At 43.5% G+C, this 24,392-nt stretch overlaps 1 pseudogene; it reads right to left on the bottom strand.

The window, feature by feature from the left end:
- Nucleotides 1-13,551: 13,551 nt before the first annotated feature.
- Nucleotides 13,552-13,670, bottom strand: LOC112208208 (U6 spliceosomal RNA; annotated as a pseudogene).
- Between the last annotated feature and the right edge of the window lie 10,722 nt (nt 13,671-24,392).

Here is a 24,392-nt window from a genome sequence, read left to right on the forward strand (position 1 = left end):
AATTAGAAAATCGAGAGCCCAGGGCTTGATATTTAAATATGTTGGGATGCTATTGTTAACTCTTCATTCTTGAGAAAGGCAGTCCTTTCTTCTGAGATCATGCTCACTGAGTGGAGAGGAAATGTAAAAATGGCCTTTCTTTTATGAAATAGTGGCTATAGTAGGTGCAACTTGTTATTTTTATTAATGTTCTTGTAAAAATTATAAGTTGTTTTCCCAAGTTTTTAAAAAGATTACAGGTATGATATATTAAAATATCTTTGAATGTCGGTTTTACATCACAGCTATAATCACATCAGGCCTCCTGCTCCCAATCTTAAAATGTGAATGCCTCTTCCCACAGGTGGAAGGAAACCCCCTCGCTACCCTAACCCCTACTCCCCACCCCCACTGCGTCCACCAGGGAGGACAAAAGTCAACCAGCGAAGACAACTTTAAGACTCTTATCAGTCTGGAGATGGCACCAGGGGAATTTACATTAACAAGCTTTACAAACTAGCCTTTATCTGACATTTCGCCTTTCCACAAGTCACTACTCTTAGAGACTCAAAGTCCTTTTTAATTCTCTTGTCATGTCTCTAAAACTTTACTGTTCTTTGTTGAAGACACTATATAAGCTGGAATTCAAAGCCACCTCTTTGAAAGCTACTTATTCCCTGGGTGTCTCCCATGTATATAAGAAATATACATGTTAATTAACATCTGCTTGTTTTTCTTTTATTAATCTGCCCATTCCAACTAAGAACTTATGAGAACTGAGAAAAAAATATTTTTCCTCTCCTACAAAGTCTTCCTGATCGCCCATCCACTGGCAGTCTCCTCCTCCTCACAGGTCACTTGGATCTTCTTTGTGGTATTTAAATCTTGGCTTGTTTGAGCTTTTTAGCCACCCTGTGCTAAGAAGGAGCATGAATATGTGGTGATTACAAACATGGCTTTCTGTCAGAACTGTCTAAATTTGATTCTTGTCGGCACCACTTACTAACTGGGATAAGTTCCTTAACCTCTCCGAGCCTCAGTTTCTTCATCTGTGCGATAGAGTGATAGAAGTGCCTCCTAGGTGGGGCCCTGTAGGAAATGCAATGGCACTGTGCCTGCAAGAGAAACCATTAGGTCAACCTCATAGCTGTGGTCCGGCTCATTCTTCTTTGTCTCCATAAGGGACCAGTGCTTGACCTGACAGACTCCTGTCCTCCCCTTGTCATTTGCTGCTTCTCTTGTGACTAGCACAAGGCTCAGCTAGTACCTGTTGGCCTGAACATGAATACGCCTGGCCTCAAAATAATCTCCAGTTTTCCAGCATTTTTTTTTTTTTTTGAGACGGAGTCTCGCTCTGTCGCCCGGGCTGGAGTGCAGTGGTGCGATCTCGGCTCACTGCAAGCTCCACCTCCCAGGTTCACGCCATTCTCCTGTCTCAGCCTCCCAAGTAGCTGGCACTACAGGCGCCCGCCACCATGCCCGGCTAATTGTTTTTGTACTTTTTTAGTAGAGACGGGGTTTCACCATGTTAGCCAGGATGGTCTTGATCTCCTGACCTCGTGATCTGTGCGCCTCGGCCTCCCAAAGTGCTGGGATTACAGGCGTGGTCCAGCTTTTAAGAAGGAAGAGGATGCTGAGGAAAAATGGCGGATAGGAGGCAGGACTAATTTGCAGCTCCCACTCAGACGAACAGAGCAGTGTGTGGAGACCCACATCGTGAACTTTTGCTCCAAGAACTTCCACAGGAACATACCAGGAAAGCCGAGAAAGTCCACAGACCCTTTGAAGGAGGTGGATTGCCACTGCAGGCTCCATGGGACAGTCGAGGAACTGTGAGTTCGCTCGTTTTCTCAGCTGGGAGGCTTGTAGCCTGGAGCAAGTTCTCAGCCCAGCTCACCAGCTTCCTGGAAATAAACTCATTGCTGTTGGTGGGGCATGGTGGGAGTGAAACCGGCCTTCAGGGCTGTGGGCTGCATGGGAGCTGGGTGAGGCCTGTGGCTGCCAGCTTTCTCCTACTTCCCCAGCAACCTGTGTGACACAGCGGAGGCAGCCATAATCCACCTGGGAACAGAACTCCATTGGCCTGGGAACCACACCCCCAGACCCCATAGCCGCCTTAGCAAGCCCGGCCCAAGAAGAGTATGAGCTCAGACACACCTAATCCTGCCCCTACCTGATGATCTTTCTCTACCCGCCCTGACAGCCAAATACAAAATACATAATCTCTTGGGAGCTTTAAGGCCAGGAGTAGGTCTCACCCACTGCCTGATCCTCCCTATACTGATGCATTCTTGAAAGCACCAACTCCTAGCTGGAGGCCAACCAACACAAAATCAGTGCAGTTAACAAAAATACAAGAACCCTCATAGAGTCTACTTCACTCCCCTGCTGCCTTCACCAAAGCAAGTGCTGGAATCCATGGCTGACAGACCTGAAGACGGATCATATCACGGGATTCTGCAGATACTCCCCAGTACTAGCCCAGAGCCCAGTAGCTCCACTGGGTGGCCAGGTCCAGAAGATAAATAACAATCACTGCAGTTCAGCTCTAAGGAAGCCCCATCCTTAGGGGAAAGGAGAGCAGCACATCAAGAGAGCACCCCGAGGCACAAAAGAAACTGAACAGCAGCCCTTGAGTCCCAGATATTCACTCTGACATAGTCTACCCAAATGAGAAGGAACCAGAAAAGCTATTCTGGTAATATGACAAGATCAGAGCAGAACTAAATGAAATTGAAACAAAAAAATACAAAAGAAAAATGAAACAAAAACTGGTTCTTTGAAAAGATAAACGAAAGTGATAGACCATTAGCGAGATTAACCAAGAAAAGAAGAGAGAAGATCCAAATAAGCTCAATTAGAAATGAAATGGGAGACATTCCAATACTACAGAAATACAAAAGGTCATTCAAGCCTACTATGAACACCCTTATGTGCATAAACTAGAATACCTATAGGAGATGGATAATTTCCTGGAAATATACAGCCCTCCTAGATTAAACCAGGAAGAAATAGAAACTCTGAACAGACCAACAACAAGCAGTGAGATTGAAATGGTAGTTAGAAGTAATTGGCCGGGCGCGGTGGCTCACGCCTGTAATCCCAGCACTTTGGGAGGCCGAGGCGGGCGGATCACAAGGTCAGGAGATCGAGACCATCCTGGCTAACACGGTGAAACCCCGTCTCTACTAAAAATACAAAAAATTAGCCGGGCGTGGTAGCGGGCGCCTGTAGTCCCAGCTACTCGGGAGGCTGAGGCAGGAGAATGGCGTGAACCCGGGAGGCGGAGCTTGCAGTGAGCCGAGATCGCGCCACTGCACTCCAGCCTGGGCGACTGAGCGAGACTCCGTCTCAAAAAAAAAAAAAAAAAAAAAAGAAGTAATTGTAATGGAAATGGTAACAACAGAAAAAGTCCAGGGCCAGATAGATTCACAGCTGAATTCTATCAGACATTCAAAGAAGAATTGGTATCAATACTATTGACACTATTCCAAAAAATAGAGAAAGAGGGAATCCTCACTAAATCATTCTATGAAGCCAGTATCACCCTAATGCCAAACTAGGAAAGGACATAACAAAAAAGAAAACTATAGACCAATATCCCTGATGAACATGACACAAAAATCCTCACCAAAATACTAGCTAATCGAATCCAGCAGTATATCAAAAAGGTAATCCACCATGATCAAATGGGTTTCATACCAGGAATGCAGGGATAGTTTAACATTCACAACTCAATAAATGTGATACATTACATAAAGAGAATTAAAAACAAAAGTCACATGATCATCTCAATAGATGCAGAAAAAGCATGTGACAAAATCCAGCATCCTTTTATGATCTAAAACCCTCAGCAAAATTGGCATCGAAGGGACATACCTTAAGGTAATAAAAGTTATCTATCACAAACCCACAGCCAACATTATACTGAACAGGAAAAAGTTGAAAGCATTCCCCTTGAGAACTGGAACAAGACAAGAATGCCCACTTTCACCACTTCTATTTAACATAGTACTGGAAGTCCTAGCCAGAAAAATCAGACAAGAGAAAGAAATAAAGGACATCCAAACCAGTAAAGAGGAAGTCAAACTGTTGCTGTTTGCTGATGACATGACTGTATACTTAGAAAACCCTAAAGACTCATCCAGAAAGTTCCTAGAACTGGTAAATGAATTTGGCAAAGTTTCAGGATACAAAGTTAGTGTACACTAATCAATAGCCCTGCTATACACCAACAGCAACCAAGCTGAGAATCGAATCAAGAACTCAATCCCTTTTACAACAGCTGCAAAAAAATAAAAATAAAAATAAATACTTAGGAATATACTTAACCCAAGGAGATGAAAGACCTCTACAAGGAAAACTACAAAACACTGCTGAAAGAAATCATAGATGACACAAACAAATGAAAACACATCCCATGCTCATGGATGGTAGAATCAGTATTGTGAAAATGACCGTGCTGCCAAAAGCAATCTAAATTCAATGCAATTCCCAACAAAATACCACCATCATTTTCACAGAGCTAGAAAAAACAATTCTAAAATTCATAAGGAACCAAAAAAGAGCCCACATAGTCAAAGTATGACTAAGCAAAAAGAGCAAATCTAGAAGCATTACATTACTCGACTTCAAACTATACTATAAGGCCATAGTCACCAAAACAGCATAGTACTGGTATAAAAACCAGCATATAGACTAATGGAACAGAATAGAGAACCCAGAAATAAAGCCAAATACTTACAGTCAACTGATCTTTGACAAAGCAAACAAAAACGTAAAGTGGGAAAAGGACACCCTATTCAACAAATGGTGCTGAGATAATTGGGAAGCCACATGTAGAAAAATGAAACTGGATCCTCATCTCTCATCTTATACAAAAATCAACTCAAGATGGATCAAGAACTTAAATCTAAGACCAAAAACCATAAAAATTCTAGAAAACCCTTCTAGACACTGGGAAACCCTTCTAGACATTGGCTTAGGCAAAGTCTTCATTACCAAGAACCCAAAAGCAAACACAACAAAAATAAAGACAAATAAACGGCACTTAATTAAAATAAAAAGCTTCTGCACAACAAAAGAAATAATCAACAGAGTAAACTGACAACCCTTAGAGTGAGAGAAAATCTTCACAATCTATACATCCAACAAGGGACTAATATCCAGAATCTACAAGAAACTCAAACAAATCAGCAAGAAAAAAAAACAAACCCATCAAAAAGTGGGCTAAGGACATGAATAGACAATTCTCAAAAGAAGATATAGGAATGGCCAACAAACTTATGGAAAAATATTCAATATAACTAACGCAAATCAAAACCTCAATGCAATAACAAGTTATTCCCACAAGAATGGCCATAATGAAAAAAAATAGATGTTGGCATGGATGTGGTAAAAAGGGAACACTTTTACACTGCTGGTGGGAATGTAAACTAGTATAACCACTATGGAAAACAGTGTGGAGATTTCTTAAAGAACTAAAAATATATCTACTCTTTGATCCAGCAATCCCACTTTTGGGTATCTATCCAGAGGAAAAGAAGTCATTATATGAAAAAGATACTTGCACATGCATGTTTATAGCAGCACAATTCACAATTGCAAAGATATGAAACCAGCCCAAAAGCCCATCAATCAATGAGGGGATAAAGAAAATGTGATATATATATATCACTCATAAGTGGGAGCTAAGCTGTAAGGACTCAAAGGCATAAGAATGATACAATGGACTTTGGGGACTCAGGGGGAAAGGGTGGGAGGAGGAATGAGGGATAAAAGACTACACAGCGGGTACAGTGTACACTGCTTGGGTGATGGGTGCACTAAAATCTCAAAATTCCCCACTGAAGAACTTATTCATGTAACCAAACATGCCTGTTTCCCGGAAACCTATTGAAAAAAATGTAATCACACACAGAAAACAAGTAATGCTGAAAATAAAATGATTTTCATTCCCAGCATCCCCCAAAAGAAATTTTTTTTAAAAGGAAGAAGAGAATGTTACAGCAGAATGATCCTTCCTCTGTGAATAGCCCCTCTCTATCTTTCATTGGCACATTCCCCACCCCCTACAAAAATCTCCCTTGATCTCTGTCCATTTTCTAAGCCAGTTATCCAGCCTTCCTATTAATTCTGGGAACTAACCTGATTTTTTTTGAATACTTTTTTTTAAAAATAAATAAATTTCTGTTTAAATTAGTCTGAAGTCTATTTCCACTGCTTGTTCCACAGAGACCTGACTGATGCACATGGATCTACCCACAAAGATTAATTTGCCACACTAATTGTTGTCAACACTTTGCATTTGGGTTCCTAAAGTATGTGATGTATATCACTGGTGGTACATAGGATTAATTTCAGATCTCAGGATGTATTTCTGTGTTTTAATAGTATTATTATGTGTTTATTTTAAGATGTAATAGAAATACCCAGTCCATTAAACTTATGATTTCATGGATATCAGTGTCATGCCCAGGAGGAAGCAAAAGTGAGCAATCTCTATTTAAAAATATGTGCAATTATACAGGCATTCTCAGTGTAGTGGCTTTTAAGTTTTCTACCCATTAACTAAACATGCTTTCCATTTGGGGATGAATTCCACACTGGTCTCGTTTTGGTGGGAGACAGGGCTCTGCCTTCCATTTCATAACCAGAAAGAACCAACTACTCCCTTCCTCCTCCCTGATAGGAAAGTGTGGGCACATGAGCCTTTGCTTATAGGCCACATGGATGCTCTTACTGAAGACTTTGAATCTGAGGGAGTGAAGCGAGACACAGAAAGCATTGGATTACCTGTGGCAGTGGCTACTATCCTGACCACTCACTTTATGAGTGAGCATTTTGATATCACAAAGCACCAAACAAGATCCAGAACATTGCAGGAGTCTGTCCAGGGTCACACAGCTATTGAAGAGTAGGGCTCATGGTGAGACAAGACCTCTCCTCCAAGCCCCATACTCTGTACTACATTCACTTGTAGAAGAGTATCAAGTTTGTCTCTGTGAGTCAGCCACCCTATGAGCACTGTCCCCGGACATGGTGATGCTAAGCTGGGCTCTAAGCTGCACGGTGGAAACCCAGAAAAGGAGCACAGGCTTCACTTGAGAAGAATGTGAGAGTGTTGGCTCAACTTTCCACCATGGGCATAAAGGTACACAAATTACGTGGTGCCCCAGCATGGCCGGGGAGCAGGAGGGGAAACCACTCTACAAAGAGCTCTGGCTTATCCCTACTGACATACACAGGCCATTTCTGGTTCCTACACCTCAGAAGACATGGAAGAGGTAGTACAGATGGTGGCTTGGCTACTCAATGTCTCTCTTAGCATCCACCCAACTCATTCCTGCAGTGCTTGGAAAGCTAAAACCCACATTTCTCAGACTCTCTCACAGCTAGAGTTCCAGATGTGACTTCAATTCTGCCAAGCAGATGCATTCATGGCAGACTTAAATTTGGAATACATTATTTAAATAGAGCCATCTATTTTCTTTTTTCTTTTTTTTTTTTTCAGACGAAGTCTCACTCTTGTCCTCCATGCTGGCATGCAATAGCACAATCTTGGCTCACTGCAACCTTTGCCTCCCAGGTTCAAGGGCTTCTCCTGCCTCAGCCCCTCCGAGTAGCGGGATTATAGGCGTCTGCCACCATGCCCAGCTCATTTTTGTATTTTTGGTAGAGACAGGGTTTCACCATGTTGGCCAGGCTGGTCTAGAACTCCTGACCTCAGGTGATCCACCCACCTCGGCCTCCCAAAGTGCTGGGATTACAGGCGTGAGCCACCACGCCTGACCTAGAGCCATCTATTTCCTTACTGCATATTTTAGCAAGCACAGCATGCTTCAGGAGGTAACTTTCTGATCTCCGGATTATAGGTAAAGCCGTGTTTTTCTGGAGCCAACAGCTGTGTGATCCCTGCACTGGGCCCCAGTGCTGTGTTGCTGGAGCCAGCAGTGTAGCAGCATCTTCCTGATTGTGACAGAGATGATGGCTCTCCAGCAAGCCAGTTTTACAGTGTCCCTGTGGGAATTATTCCTGGATGTCCAGTCAAAAGCCCATTCCTGTGGTCCTCCAGCTGATTCTGTAAGAACCAAATTCTTTATATGGAAACATTTTCCCATTAAACTAGCTAGGGTACTTCCTATAGTCTTTCACTGAATCCCAACAAATTAACCAACATTTCACCCTTTTGCATACCTCTCTGCTTGTGCACGTTCTTGGCTGTGTCTAAAAATCCCCTTGCCCTTACTCTGCCTGGATAACTCTTCCCTTTACCTCAACAGTTGGCCCAAACATCTCCTCTTCTTTGAAGACTGTACTGCCTATTTAGTATAGGATTTAAAGTTAGTTATTGCTCCTCTTCATTCCCATAGTCTACATTTTTCTCCCTTTCCCTCTTCCTCTCCCTCTTCCTCCCTTCCTTCTTCCCTTCCTTTTCTTTTCCTTTCTTCTTTCTTCCCTTTCTTCCTTTCATTCTTTCTCCCTTTTTTCATGTATTCATTTAACACACATTTATTGAGTATCCAGTACAAGTCAGTCACTGGAGATACAAACACACACGGCACAGTTCTGCCCTTGAACTACCTACAGATTCATGGAAGAGGCTCACAATTAACATGCCATTTGGCAAGTGTTATGCTGGGGGCGATCCAGTGTCTCGTGGCTGCTGAGAAAAAGCTGCAGAGCTACACATGGTTTCCAAGAGGGGTTGAGTTTTCAGCTGATCTCTGAAGTATGAGTAAAATTAACCAGGGAAGTAGAAGAGGAAGGATTTTCCAAACAGAAGTTGAGATACAAGTTCTGTGCAAAGACAGAACTTGTGAGAGATGACAGCATCCTGGAGAATCTTTAAGAACCTCATAATCATAATGGCTGTTATTAAATTTGCTGCATGTACAAGAATTCGGAAGGGCAATGGAGAAATGACCTAAAGATTGGCAAGGCCCAGAATCTGAGGAGGCTTTTCTGTGCTACAAACATGTGGGGAGCCATTGAAGAAAAGGCAGGGTGCCATCCCTATGTAGCAATGTGGACCTGCTTTAGAACAAAGCAAGACTGGGAATTCCCATTTGGGAGCCCCTCTGTCTCGCAAGAGAGAGCCATTCTCCTTTCTCTTCCTTTTTCCTATTAAACCTCTGCTCCTAAACAAAACAAAACAAAAAAAAAATGGAGGCAAGACTTTGTGGTAAGGAGACTAGCTGGGAGGTTGTTCAGTGACCTACAGATAAGGAGACAAGAGTCTAACCCACAGTGCTGACCGTGAGGATGGAGAGAAAACCCTAGAAATGTTTAGGAGGTAGACTCAATAGGACCTAGTAACTACTGAATATGGGAAGTGACTATTGAATGTAGAAGGGATCAAGGGTATTATTATTTAAAGGCTTAGATAACTGGCGGGCAGCAATCACATCATTCATTGAGAAAGATGATACAAGAGGTGGAGGAACAGATTGATTCTAAGGGTAGTCAGGGAGATGGTTAATTCCATTTGAGTTGTGTTGTGTTTGAGATGCAGATGGGATGCTAAATGGAGTGTCCAGTTGGAAACTGGATGTACAAACCTGGAAGCTAGAAGAGAAAAATGCACTAAAGATAAAGATCTGTCAGTTATGGTTGAAGCTTGGAGATGCCTGAAGGAGAGAATGTGGAGTAAAGGGAAACCCAACATTTACATTATTTTGTAGCGTCATTCAAAAAAATTATCTCTTCTTCCTGCTGGGTGAATTATAACATTATTTTTATCTTTAAGTCTCCATTTTTTACAATAGTGTCTTGAATATAATGACAGCTCAAAAGGTGGGAATAAATGAGGTATCAATGAATTAATTTGGTCATTTTAAAAAGGAAAAACTTTAACTGTAACTAGAAAATAATATCTTCCTCTTGATCTCAAGAAGAGGCACATGTTAGGAGAGAATCAGGAAAGTGGACTATAGGATATGTGATAAAAAAAAAAACACATTAGGGGGGCACCAATCTGAGCCTGAGTGGCATTTCCAATGCAGTGGCCAATCAGAGCATCAGAGAGAATCACAGGAGCCCAGATACTGACCTTGAGGCCACTTGGAATGAGGACTCTTTCCCAAATGCCCCCACTTCTCACCCTTCCCAAATGCCCCCACTTCTCACCCCAGCCGGTTATAGCTCTATCCCCTCAGCATTGTTCCTGGTCTTCCTCTAATGTTATTTGGAGATGTATTAAGAATGTACATGTCTTATGTTTACTAACCATGAGTGAAATAAAACTTCTCTTTCTTTGCCCTAAAAAAGTCTCCTCCAAGCTTCAATGAGTGTCATGTCTGAAGTGCTAGCCACTTCCCTTTGCTCAACCTGAGAATGCCATTCCTCTCTGAGCTGCATGCAAAGGGCCTCAAAGGCTTCCTCCAACCCTGATACAGCAAGTGTCTGCTTTGCTTTCCAGTGGTTCCCTGACCCATGGAGTCTGTGGGCAGGAGTTGCAATTGTCTGTTGCTGGCCCTGAGGTCATGCAGGTAGGAGAGATCTTGCACTGGTCACAGCTTTCCCTAAGGGGCCACAATGGGAATGAGTTGCTGTGAGAAACCCTGGCAGTGCTGCAAAATTACATGCATCACAGTGATGATTTGCAAAGCCCAGTGTGCTTTCCTCCATCTGCTATTCAGTAGAGCTATTTATTCTAGCAAGCATTAATACAATAAAATCTATCTAGGGTTACTGTCAACACAACTCCCACATCACTCTCCATTTGCTTTGGAGAACACAATTTGTAGCAAACCTCCGCTTTCTCTGCTCACCTTCACTGTTCATCTAATAGCAGATTTTTTTTCTGCACAGCCTGTATCACTATCCAAAATTATATTGAGTATGTATTTGCTCAGGCATTTATTCTCTGTCCCCTACCACTGGAATGTAAATTCCTTACTATGTCTTATTCACAGATGCATCTCAATGCCCAAAACAGTATCATGCACAGAGCAGGTGCTTGATAGTTACTTTTTAAATGAATAAACCTATCTATTTTTTTCCATTCTCTTTTCTAACTGTTTTCTCAATTTGTGCCTTGGCGGAGACCTGGCTATCCTCTGGGACCATGTTTCCCCTGCATCTTTCTCAAGGAGAAGAAGCTCATGCCCCTACCATCTGGATATCACAGGGCCAGCATGGGGTCATCTCTCTACCGACGTTTTCAGATTGTGACTTCTCCAGCCTTTGTAAAACAAAACAAAAACAAAAACAAACAAAAGCATCAGTCCTTTAACGTTTTTACCATCCTATATCTCTCTTTGTAGCTTTCAGCTACTGACTGCCTAGTCATTCTCCCCTATTTATTAAATATTTGTCACTGGAACCTAGCTCTCTTCTTTGTCCTAATCCCCAAGGGGTCTTAATGTCCATTTGGATGACTAACACCATGACCTTTCTGTAAAAATTACTATACTACCCTCTGACCACAACCGATAGCAGTCTTGTTCTCTCTCTCTCTCTCTCTCTCTCTCTTTTTCTCATTCTTCATTATTCCCATTGCTCAGGCATTTCAACCACACAGAAACCTTCCATCCTTTAACCTGCTCAAATTTGCTCTACCACCTCCTCCTTGGAGGTCTTCACTTCCTTCAGTTGCTCACTCGGACCATTCTTTCATCAATATTCTCCACTGTTTGGCTCCTTTGCCCTCCCATTGCACTGTGTGGAAAGCTCTGGATCTGTCCAAGGTCCACCCTCCCAGACTAACCCAAAGCCACTGCCCCACACTGATGATATCCAAAACTAACTGGCCCCATGTTTGCTTAGCAAACCTTTCATGTTTCTATAATGAGCTGGCTGACCCATCTCCACAGAAAATATTTCCAGCCTACTCCACTGACTTCAATCTCCTAGCCCATCTCCTTTTTCCTCACTTATAGCAAAGTAATAGAAGCTGGGAGAAGGACACTTTCTCAGTTCCCCATTAGCCCACATTAAAACCTGTTGAAACTTTCTTTATGCTTTCTCTCTTCTCTCTCATTCAATAGAAGCAGGAGCCCACTCTTACCCAAGGCCAGTCCCTCTGCATTTGCTTTGCGTCCCATTCAGGCTCCTCAAGGCTCTCACATCATCAGTCATCCTCAGTCACTTAGTCATACCTCAGTGTGCCTGGCTCTGTACTAAGGGCTTGGAGTGTGTGAGTGAACCCAGTCTTCCCCATAGAAGCCTGTGAAGCAGTGGTTCTTATTACTGTTACACCCACTTCACTTAACCATGTTTACACAAAGGGGAAGAAAAATGCTCTATATTCTTTATCCCACTATTATTAAATGAAACTGCTTTTAGTTCTTATTTCATTTCGGCTGAGAAAATCTTAAGAGCCCAAAGGCCTGAGCTGTTGCTTATCATACAAATAATATCGCTTATAGTGCTTCTAGTCTTCAGAATTAACAAACAAACAAAAAGTTCTCTGATACAGGTGCCCCCACTCCCTCACAGCTTCAGTGGTTTTGCAGCATAAACTTTTTCAAAGAATTCATCTGAGAGGCATTAAACTGAGAACAGCCGCAAGACTAGCACTTTTTTTTCTGTGCATTATAAAGACCTGTACAAATACCCACTGCTGTCACCAACTTTTCTGGGTTTTTTTTTTTGGTTTTTTTTTTTTTTTTTTTGAGACAGAGTTTCATCCTATTGCCCAGCTGGAGTGCAGTGGCACGATCTCGGCTCAAACTTCGCCTCCCAGGTTCAAGTGATTCTTAAGCCTCAGCCTCCCGAGTAGTTGGGATTACAGGAACATGACACCAAGCCCTGTTAATTTTTGTATATTTAGTAGACACAGTGTTTTGCCATGTTGGCCAGGCTAGTCTCGAGCTCCTGACCTCGTGATCCGCCCGCCTTGGCCTCCCGAAGTGCTGGGGTTACAGGCATGAGCCACTGCACCTGGCTGCCATCTCCAACTTTTCTGTTCCTAGTTAAAATAAATATGTCATTGCAAAGATTTGAACAAAAGAGGGATATATTATGAACGTACATTCCTTATGTTTAATAATCAGTGTAAGACACTGAAGATTTCAGAAAATGTTTCAACGTACTGTAGAAACAACCCTGAAAATGAAACCTGTAATTTGTTGTCTTAATTGGCAACTTGTTGCTGTTCTGATTTTAAAACATGCCCATGAATTCTTTGAGACTTTTCTCATTAAGAAGTGGAGTATGATTTTCCTCCCTTTGAATGCAGACTGACATTAGTGAATAGAATGAGGCAAAAGTTATGCTGAATGACTTCTGAAGTGAAGTCATCAAAAGTTATATAGTTTCTGCCTGACTCTCTCTCTCTCCTAGCCCTTACTCTTGAAACCCAGTTGCCATATTGTGGGGAAGCCCAGGTGTCATGAAGAGGCCAAGCAAAGGTGGTTTGGCCAACAGTCCCGCTGAGGTCCCAGCAGAGATCCAGCATCAATCTCCAGACCTGTGAGTAAGGCAGTCATCTGACCAGTCCAGTTCCCACCCTTAGACTCCTCTCAGCTGATGTTGAGTGGAGTGAAGACAAGATGTCCCTATGTCCCCACTGAGTCCTGCCCAATTACAGAGTCACAAAGGAGAATAGATATTTTCTTTTGTAAAAAAAAAAAAAAGTTATTTCTTATGGAGCGGTTTATGAATTTGCATGCCATCCTTGTGCAGGGGCCATGCTAAACCTCTCTGTATTGTTCCAATTTTAGTATATGTGCTGCCGAAGCGAGCGCAGATTAAATGATTTCTATTTTTAAGCCATTAAGTTTAAGGGTGGTTTATTCCACAGCAATAGATACATGAAACATAGATAAATAGATAAATGGAAATAATACTGAAAAAGTATTTTCATATGTTTAATGATACAAATTTTTAATGGTATAAATACTGAAAAGATTTATTGCTAATTCTAAAGAAGGTAACTGACACTTTTTTTTTTGAGACAGAGTTTTGCTCTTGTTGTCCGGGTTGGAGTGCAATGGCATGATCTCGGCTCACTGCAACCTCCACCTGCCCAGCTCAAGTAATTCTCCTGCCTCAGCCTCCTGAGTAGCTGTGATTACAGGCATGTGCCAACATGCCCACCTAATTTTGTATTTGTAGTAGAGACAGGGTTTCTCCATGTTGGTCAGGCTGGTCTCGAACTCCCCACCTCAGATTATCTGCCCACCTCGGCCTCCCACAGTGCTGGGATTACAGGTGTGAGCCACCGTGCCCAGCCTTTTTTTTTTTTTTTTTTTTGAGATGGTGTCTTGCTCTGTCACCCAGGCTGGGGTGCAGCGGCATGATCTCAGCTCACTACAACCTCTGCCTCCTGGGTTCAAGTGATTCTCCTGCATCTGCCTCCCTAGTAGCTGGGACTACAGGTGCATGCCACCATACACAGCTAACTTTTTATTTTTAATAGAGACGGGGTTTCACCAACATGGCCAGGCTGGTCTCGAACTCCTGAGCTCAGGTGCCCAGATCACCTCAGCCTCCCAAAGTGCTGGTATTACAGGTGTGATCCACTGCGCCCAGCCAGACACTGACATTTTTCTTTGCTCCCGGATTCATTAGAAAATAAGAAAAGCATGACTCTCCTACACTTATAATTTTTTCAGTAATTTGAGTACATCAATTTCATTCCATTTTCTCTGATGAGAAATAACAGAGTGGAAATTTGAATCCAGGCAGGTTTGCTCGAGAGCTCATGCATGTACTCATACTGTAACCTCGCCCTGTTTTTTCCAACCTGTCCTTCACTGGCTCCTTCCTGTCAGCTTTCACACTTGTTTAAACCTGCCACATCTTGACAGTTTCTTTCCTTAGCCCCATGACTCCCTCTAGCTACACCCTTCTCTTTCTCCTCCCCTTCACAGCCAAAGTTATTAAAATAATTCTCCCTACTCACTGTCTCTGTGTTCTCACTTTCCACTCACTCCTGAAGACCCTTCATCTTCACTTTTGCACAATCACTCTTCTGAAGGCACTCTGGAGTTTTTAGCTCCTAGATCCAGTGGACACTTTTCAAACTTTTCTGGACTTGATCTACTGTTAGCATTCGACACTGCTGGCTCTCGCCCTAAAGCCCTCTTATATAGACTTCCATGATTCCACTTCTCCTGATTTTCCTTCTGCCTCTCCAGACCTCTCCTTCTAAACCTCCATAGAAGGCTTTTCATCTTCTGCCTGCCTCTCAAATATCTCTCTCTCCTGGGCCATCTCCTCTCTTAAACTAACCTCTCTCTTCATTTCATTCACCTCATAAGTTCATCTTCTTTGTGCTGAAAACTCTGAAATGTGTATCTCCATTCCAAATTTCTCTCCTGCACTCCATGTCTGCATATGTAACTGCCCACTGAAATCCTCTACCTGGATGCTCACATACACCTCAAAATTCAACATAGGCAAAAGCAGAGCTTATGATTTCCACACTCTCTGCCCCCAAACTACCACTTTCTTTTCCAGCATTGCTTATGTCAGTGAATAGAATCACCACCCATCAATAGAACCACCACTCATTAGTAGAGACACCTACCAATAGACACCAAAAAAAGAAACCTTCACAATGACTCTCTCACTCTGCCTACAATAAACCACCAAAATCTATTAACTCTACCTCCCAAAGATGCCTTAAATCTATTAACTTCTTTCAAATCTCCTGCAGTTGAGAGATGATGAGTGTCTAACAATTCTTGAAGGAAACCACTTGAGTGGCTGTGCCAATAATCCATGCTCCAGTTGGCAGCCAGAAGCAACTATTTTAGGAGGTCAATCTGATCGTGTCACTCCCTTGCTTGAAATCATCCATGGTGACTCCATATTGCCCTCCTGATAAAGACCCAGCTTGTAGCTTGCCTTAATGGATTTCCTGATCTGGCTGTGCTCTTTGCTTTAACAACTTGTGGCTCCTTGGAGTGGATTAGCAACAGGCTGCCTATTCTGATTTTATTCCCATCAGTTAGAAAGTTATTAGGAATGCTGGCCTTTTTTTTTTTTTTAGTACAAGGCACTTTATAGCCAACTGTCATAATATTGTTATAGTAAATATTCAATTCTATGATATCAACATGTGAATGGTGCCCTCTAGAGTTACACAGTGGAAACCCTGCATTTCTATATAAGGTGGCCCAATCATTTCATGTTCATTTATGAGAACAATCACTTGCTACATAATGAAGTTTCACTCAACGATGAACTGTCTACACAACGGTGGCCCTGTAAGATTATAATATCATATTTTTACTATATTTTTCTATGCTTGCATATGTTTAAATATACACATACTTACCATCATGTTATAGTTGCCTGCAGTATTCAGTACAGTCACATGTTGTACGGGTTTATAGCCTAGGGGCAAGAGGTTATACCATATAGTCTAAGTGTGTAGTAGGCTGTACCATCTAGGTTTGTGTAAGTACACTCTGTGATATTCACACAACAAAATCGCCTAATGACACATTTCTTAGACTGTATCTCTGTCCTTTTGTGAGGCAAGACTCTATCTAGAAATAAAAATGCCAAGGCCCCATCCCCTTAGGAGCTCACAGTCTGGTGCCATATAAGAACACCGATAAAGGGGTAAATGTCTACCTACTGCCAGCAGGGTGTGCGGGGAGTAGGAATGGGCTCTGCCACACCTATATTCTCTTGTCAGGATCTCTTCAGAGCAAGAGCTCCCATCCCTTTGGTCAAGTGATTGTCCAGGCCCAGAAGGTACCATCTATATGGTACAACAAAGCTGTACCAAAGGACAACACCTTATGGAAGAGGACCCAACCTCCAGAACAGGGAAGGAAGCATCATCTACCTTGAACACACACCCCCAAAAAACATATTCCTATCTCCATACTAGACAGCCCTGGGCAAAGCATCTTCCACCCCTACTGGAATCCAAACCTTTGGTGTCTCTGTCTCTTGTGTTAGGAGGGGATGTGAACTCTCTGAGCCAAACTTCCCTGAATTTGCATGCGTGGTCACCTACTTTGCCTCCCCGCCAGGGTGTGGGGATAATGACTGATGAGCAGCCTCTCATAATGAGGAATGAGGATGATTTTCCATGACCTCCTATGACTAACGCACACAAGCAGAGAGCGACAGAGAGGGTCAGAATTTGGTGCATGGTTCCATATAGGAAAGTCAAAGTTTGATTTTCAACTTCCTGTTTTAGTTATTCCCTTTTTCGTCATAGGAACATAAACGTACCAAGCGTCACGTTCCCTGATTGGGATCTAACTTCTGTGGGTCTGACTTGCGACTTACAACAGGGGGCTTTATTTTTAAATCATGTGACAAGCACATGTTACAGGTGGTGGTAGTAAGGGGGGATTCTGTCTATTCAGCATCAGTGGCAGAAATGGACGTGGAAGAAGTGACGTTCCGTAGAGGCTGGAGATCCTCAGACTCTTCATAAGAATAACCCACAGGCTGCCTAGAAATTCAGCTTTCTAGGCTCAGCTCCACAATTTTGCAATTTTGTATTAGCCAGTAAGGGGTAGAGTCCCAGAAATCTTCATTTTTAACTAGCATTTCAGCTGATCCTGATATAAGTGGTTAAGATAATTTGAGAGCCTCTGGTTTCCTGACAGTACATTTTTAACATAGTAAGCACGCAAATATATAATGTCAGCAGCATCCTCTGAGTTGATGTAAAGGGGCAGGCCATGGAGATAATCTTGGATTTGGGTCAGGCTACTCTTGGGAATATCAGATAAAACATTTGTTGATATTCCTCTCAGCTTGCCTAAGAATCATTCAAAGCCATTGATTAAGCTCTCACTGTTGCCCAACATTGAATTCAGGGCTTGGGAGGGCATGAAGGAATGAGGAGTAGTGTGTGAACCTGAGAAGGCTAGGAAGTCAAACCTTACACATAGCCCCTGGCACAGAAGCTAAGCCTTAAGCCTGTCCTTGCTTCTCCCAGTTTACTTGCCACAGACTGGGACTCCAGCTGGGCTTCACCTTCCTCTGGAAGTCCTTCCAAGGGCTGACCCTCTCCCTTGGGTTCCTAGTTAGCATTAAAACCACAGAGCAAGATGAAGAAGATTTGAGAGAGCTTGGCTAAGGCTGGCTTTCTCATCTTCCTTAGGAGCACCAAATCTTGGACCCCATTCAATTCTGTATGCCCCCTACCCAGTTCTGCACTTGAACATTGCAGGTGGTCAGTAACATTTGATGAAAGAATGAATGAATGAATTGCTGGCTACACAGCCATGTCAGGGTTTCTCATGGAGGCAGCATAGCATGATGGTCAGGAGTGCACATTCAGGAATCAGTCAGCCTGTGCTTTACCCCCTCCTCTTCCATTTGTTTACAGTGACTTTGGGCACAGATTCTTTGCAGATCTTCCCCTTGAGAGGAAGAATCCATTTCTCTACCCACATCTCCATAAATCAGGGCTGGCCTTGGGACTTGCTTAGACCAACAGGCTATGGTAGGAGTGAATAACATGAGGCAGGTTATGACAAAGTGCTTCTGACATTGGCTGAGAGCCCCAGTATCCCATCCACCCTCACCAGCTCCACTTCTGGGGACTAGACCCTTTCTCCACTACTCCCACCCACTGCCACAGTCCTTCCTGACAAATGTGAGTTTTGGACCCTAGGCCTATTTGCAGCTTCTACCTTTCCCTTTTTGAGAAGCAACACTAAGATAGCCATGTAAGAAAGTCATTCCAGTTTACTGGAGGATGGGAGGACACATGAATAGCCAAGGCCCCCAACCAACAGCCAGCACCAACAGCCAGACATGGGAGAGACTATCTTGGACTTTCCAGCTGAGTTGAGCCTCCAGCTGAGTGCAACAGAGCCCTGGCGAGATCAGCAGAGGAACCACCTAGTCAACTCACAGAATCAGAAGGAATAATGAATCACTGATGTTTTAAATCACTGCATTGTGGGTTGGTTCGTTACTCAGCAACAGATAACTGAGGCACCACGCAAAGTGATTCAGACATTGACTGGGAACCCTGATATCCTGTCCACCCCTCACCAGCCCTCCTTCTAGAGACTAGACCCTCTTCCCACTACTCCCACCTAATGCCACAGTCTTTCCTAATAAATCTGGACAGGGGCTCTGGTGCTAGTCTCTGCAGAGCGTGACCTCTAAGTAGGACCCTTTTGGGAATCCTATTTGAGTTCTTTTCTTCATTCAGCAAATGTTGCTGAGTGCTTGACACGTCATAAATGCTTGTACATGCTGGTAATACATAAACAAGGCAAAAAGAAAATCCTCTGCCCTGTGGATCTTGCATTCTAGTGGAGGATAAAGGAAAAAAAAGTACAGTAAATAAAAAATAAATTATAGAGTGTATTAGAATGTGATAGTACCATAGGCAATCTAAGGGTGCTGAGATTTGAGGGGGTGCATATTGCAGTTTTAACGGGGGTAACCAGGGTAGGCCTTACTGAGGAAACAAGCCAGGCAGGTAATTGGGGAACAAGTGTTCAAAACACAAGGCTACTGCTGAAGCTCTGGAGTAGCATCGTGCCTGGAGTGTGTCTTTGGAGAATCGTGAGGAGACCAGTGTCTGAAGCAGAGGGTGTGAACAGGGAGAGGCATGTGGAAGAAGGTATCAAAAATAACACATTTTCTCACATAAACCTATGAGCACTCATTGGAATGTGTGCACTGGAACCAGTCTACAAAATGCATAACTAGCTGATACCTACGTCTGCTGTCCTTTATGCAGATAAACTTACATAACCAGTGCTATTTTTTGTATCATGGGTCCTGTGACCATGGACCTTCAGAAAATGTCTGTGAGAAATATTCCAGTATGGAAGAGCCTCTGCTAGAACTCAAGGCTCCCAGCATCCTTTGTCACCCAATTCTGTGACCAGAGCCTGGGCGAGAACATCCAAGGGAATTGGAGGGAATGAGTGTACAGGAGACAGATTCACAGCAATGTCCCTGTCATGGGGAGAAGGGATCAAGCATTCGTGTGATGCTCCTTCACATAGGTGGGAAAAATGTCGAAATGAGTATGTGTCTAATATCTACCTTCCCTCCTAAGCTCTAAACTCCTAGAGAGCAGGGGCTGTGTCCCTCGTGACAAGGGGGAGCTAACAAAAATTGTTACCCAACAGAATGGACACCCGGACTTCCTGAAGTCATCACAGGATCCAATTCTACTCTCACGCATTGCGTGGAAGGATACATCTACTGTAAGTGAGATGCAGATTTGAGGCACAAGGGCTGACACACAGTAGCTGCTAAGTATTTGAAGAATTAAATGTTAGAGCTCATTCAGAACCTAGCCCCAAAAAGGCAGCGCCAACATTGATCTCTGTCGCCATCTTTAGCCCAAAGGCCACACTGCAGGCTCCCAGCCTCAGAAATGGGCAGGGGGATCACGCCTCTAGATAGCGTGGAGTCTGTGCCTTTGAGGGCGGAGATTGGAATCTGCTCTGGGGATAGACTGTGTTTTGGTAGAATTCTGGTGAACCCTTTTAGTTATGCAAATGTAAAATCCAACCAGAAATAAAGTCAGGTAAACCGAATGCCAGTGCTTCAGTCCAAGATGTTAACTTTACTGTTTATATTCATTACACTTGTTTCTGTCAAGTTCATTTATGAAGTAGTTGTATATTTTAGAGAATTATATCAAGGAAAAGTCAGTATCCATTAAAGTTGTCTTCATTTTTCTTCACTTTTACTGTTTCCTCCCTAAATGTGAGTTTAGATTTCCCTAGAACTGACATGATTGCGAGATGAAAATTTGGGTCAAAGGGAAGAGTGACTAGATTTTGAATCCTGGTGGAATGACTTAGGAAATACAGGTTATAGGAGACCCTGGGTTCATCGCCCTCTTGTGTGAAGTTGTTCCATAGCTTCTTGGAACAAAGACTAGGCCCTCTGTGAATCAACTGCTGCCTACATCTGGAGTCTCTTGTAAGCACGTATGCACACACAGCACACACATACACATACATGGACATGCAAACACATACAGACACACATGCACATACAGACACACACATTCACCCTCCCCACCCACCCTGCTCCTGGTGCTACCTGACCGAAAGCTGGCCACACTGTGTTTAATTGCCTGTTTACTCTCTCTCTGGACCTACCAGTTCATTCTGAAATGTAAATAGTGGATAAGACCTAAAGTGTACCTCTCCCTAGAATTCACATAATAATAACCCTCTAGCCTGGTTAGGTTTTGGAGTGAAGACTTTGGTGTGGTTTCTAGGGAGGAGAAGGAATTTAAGGGATGAGCCTTGGGGTGTGGGAGAAGAATACTCTTGGCATTGCTGAACTGCACCTGTCAGAAGTTGCCTCCATTCCTTACTTTTAAACCCTAGTGCCAGAAAGTCCCATCACTATTTCTACCACAGTCCTGCAGAATTTGATTCTAAGTGCTATTTGGAGTGTCTTGCAGTCAATAAATATGAGCTTTTATTCACAAGGTCTGGTTTTCCCATCTGCACTATGTGTCCTTCAGTCATAGAGACATGTCTTCTAAGTCTTTATGTCCTCTTCCTCTTCTGTGCACTGTTAGAGAATTGGCATATTTTACATGCTGAAAATTTTTTTTAGTTATATAGAGAACATGATTCAACTTGGAACAGCACCACTAGTAAGTAGGAGGAGGCCTGCATTTGCCTGGGTGGTCCATGGGCACAGTTCACAAGGGAAGGGCCAGCAGAAATGAGTTACCATGTGTTAAAATAATTAATTGGGAAGGTATTAGGCTGAGATGACTCCAGCGTGTTGGGTTCCTGCCTAAGTAAACTAAAACCCAACCCAGAGTGAATGGTCATTGACTAAGAAAACGAAACTTAAGCTTAGCCAATCAGGAACCGCCGACTAACCTGCAACTAAGGATTTTCCACTTAACCAATGAATTTTTTTCTTCCTTTTGCTTCCTGAACAACTTATAAAAGGTTTTCCGGTAGCCCCTGGGTGGAGCCCTGAATCGCTTGCAATTTGGCACCTTGTGATTCATGAATCATTCTCTGCTCAAATAAACTCCTTAAAATTTTAATATGCCAAAGTTTGTCTTTCAACACATGCATGAAGGTGATGAACTGGTCAGGGAAGATGAAGCAGGGGTCAGGCTGACTGTGAAATCACAGCATGGAAGCTGACCCCGGGGCGGTGCTAAACAGAAGTCAGGGAGGGAGAAGGGGAGGGAGAGGGTGGCTGAGAAGAGCTGAGGACCCAGTAGCATCTGTGTTGATTAAAATCTGGGTCCTGCCTGAAATACCTGGATGATTCCTTGGGGCCTCCCAGATAAAAACTCCTTCACAAGGCATTAGCAATCAGGAGCCACCCATCTTCTCATGTGAATTTGCAGCCACTCCTCAGTCCAAGCCCTGGGTCCCAGCCACATTGATGACTCACCTCAGATGTGCTGGGAGCTCTTCTCCATCATCACACCTTCCTGAGCAGTTTTTCTGCCTGGGTTGCCCATCCCCGCGTTCTCTGCCTGGAAAACACCCGCTTTTTCTCTGAGGCCCAGATTATATGCTCTTTCTTCTGTGAAGCCCTGCCCAGCCCTCCCTGCCAGCTCCACCTCTAGGCTACAATGGTGTCTCTACCTGGTACCATAGCTCTTCTCACACAGTATGATGAATGTCCCATAAGAACCAAGTGATTGGCCAGATGTAGCAGCTCACACCTGTAATCCCAACACTTTGGGTGGCTGAGGTGGGAAGATCACCTGAGCCCAGGAGTTCAAGACCAGCCTGGGCAACATGATGAGAGCCTGTCTCTACAAAAAATTTAAAAAACCTAGCTGGGCATGGTGATGCATGCCTGTGGTCGCAGCTACTCAAGAGGCTGAGGCAGAGAATGGCTTGATCCAGGAGGTCAAGGCTGCAGTGAGCCATGATTGCACCACTGTACTCCAGCCTGGGTGATAGAGCAAGACCCTGTCCTGAGGAGGAGGAGGAGGAGGAGGAGGAGAAGGAGGAGGAGGAGGAAGAAGAAGGAGGAGGAGGAGGAAGAAGAAGAGGAGGAAGAGGAGGAGGAGAGGAGGAAGAAGAGGAAGAAGAAGAAGAAGAGGAGGAGGAGGAGAAGGAGAAGAAGGAGGAGGAGGAGGAAGAAGAAGAGGAGGAAGAGGAGGAGGAGAGGAGGAAGAAGAGGAAGAAGAAGAAGAAGAGGAGGAGGAGGAGGAGGAGGAGGAATAGGAATCAAGTGTGATTATCCATTAACTTGTTTAAGATTTTGCATTTACTCAGCCTCTTCTGCATTTACCAGCAGCTGTTCTGGCCACGGCTGACATAAAATTGAGTCCCACCATGTAAACACATAGTTATAATGGGCTAGCCAGGTGATCAAGTTCCCGGGGCACATACAGGCTGTGGAGAGGCAGCTCAGAGAAAGAACCTAAACATTATCAGAGCCTATCGTGTAGCTCCCGTCACACTTAATACTTGGAAGCCTGTACTTTGCCTTCAAGGCCACACATGACCCAACCCTGCTGGTCTTGCTCACTGCCTACTCCTCCCTTGCTCTCCAGGCTCCAGCCCCCACCCCAGCCTTCTACTGTTACTTGAACATACCAGTTCCTTTCTGTCTCAGGGCCAACACATTTGCTACTCTTTTGCCTTGATTATTTCTAGTCACAGTTCCTTCCTGTCCATAACCTCAGTGCAGATGTTACCTCTTCAAAAAAGTAAAAAAAAAAAAAAAAACTCCCCTGACCCCCCCATCTAATATTTCCATTGAATACCTGCTGCCCTCACCTTCTAATCATGAAAAGTGCCCTCTCTGTTTTCTTGTTTGTTTATTTGCTTGTTTAGTGTTTCTCCCTTTCAATTATCAGCTACAAGGAAGTTTGGTTTTATTCACCATTCTATCCTCAGCTCCTTAAGTGGAATAAAAATTTGCAAAATGGCAATGAGGTCAGCTGCACCAAGTTTTATCTTGAGCTCCAACACTGATAGCCCATATGACCTTCAGCAAGTTATTTCACTTCTCTTAGTCCAGTTTCCTCATCTGTCAAATGGAGGTGAAAATGCTTGCCTTGAAGAGTCATTCTGAGGATGACAACAGAATGTTCTTAAAATTGCTGCCCCATGGTTGGAACTCAGAACACGCTAGGTGAATGTTGAGTAGTTATACAACAGAGGGACAGCGCCAGCAGCCTGTGCCTTCTCTGAGTCCTGATACCATGGGCTCTCTGCTCTAGCTTGATCCCAGTCAAATATTTTCCATGAAACAGAGAAGCGTTTGAGCTCTGAGGATGAGTATGAATTCCAATTGCAAACTCTCAGCTGAATTCCAGCCCTGTACTCCCAGCTATATCAAATCACCTCAACATAGAGACTCCACTGTAACCTTAAACTCAACACACCCAGGACACACATATTGTCTGGCCCTTGCTACTCCTTGCTTTGCACACTCAAAGCACCTGGCAGATAGCGGACTGTACCAACAGTCAACCACGGAATTGTGGATTCACTGTGAAGTATCTGGTAGAAAATCACAAGACTTGAGCTAGAATTTAAGTTGTAAGCAGC

The sequence above is a fragment of the Pan troglodytes genome, chromosome 12 (genome assembly GCF_028858775.2).
Source record: "Pan troglodytes isolate AG18354 chromosome 12, NHGRI_mPanTro3-v2.0_pri, whole genome shotgun sequence".
Lineage (NCBI taxonomy): Eukaryota > Metazoa > Chordata > Mammalia > Primates > Hominidae > Pan > Pan troglodytes.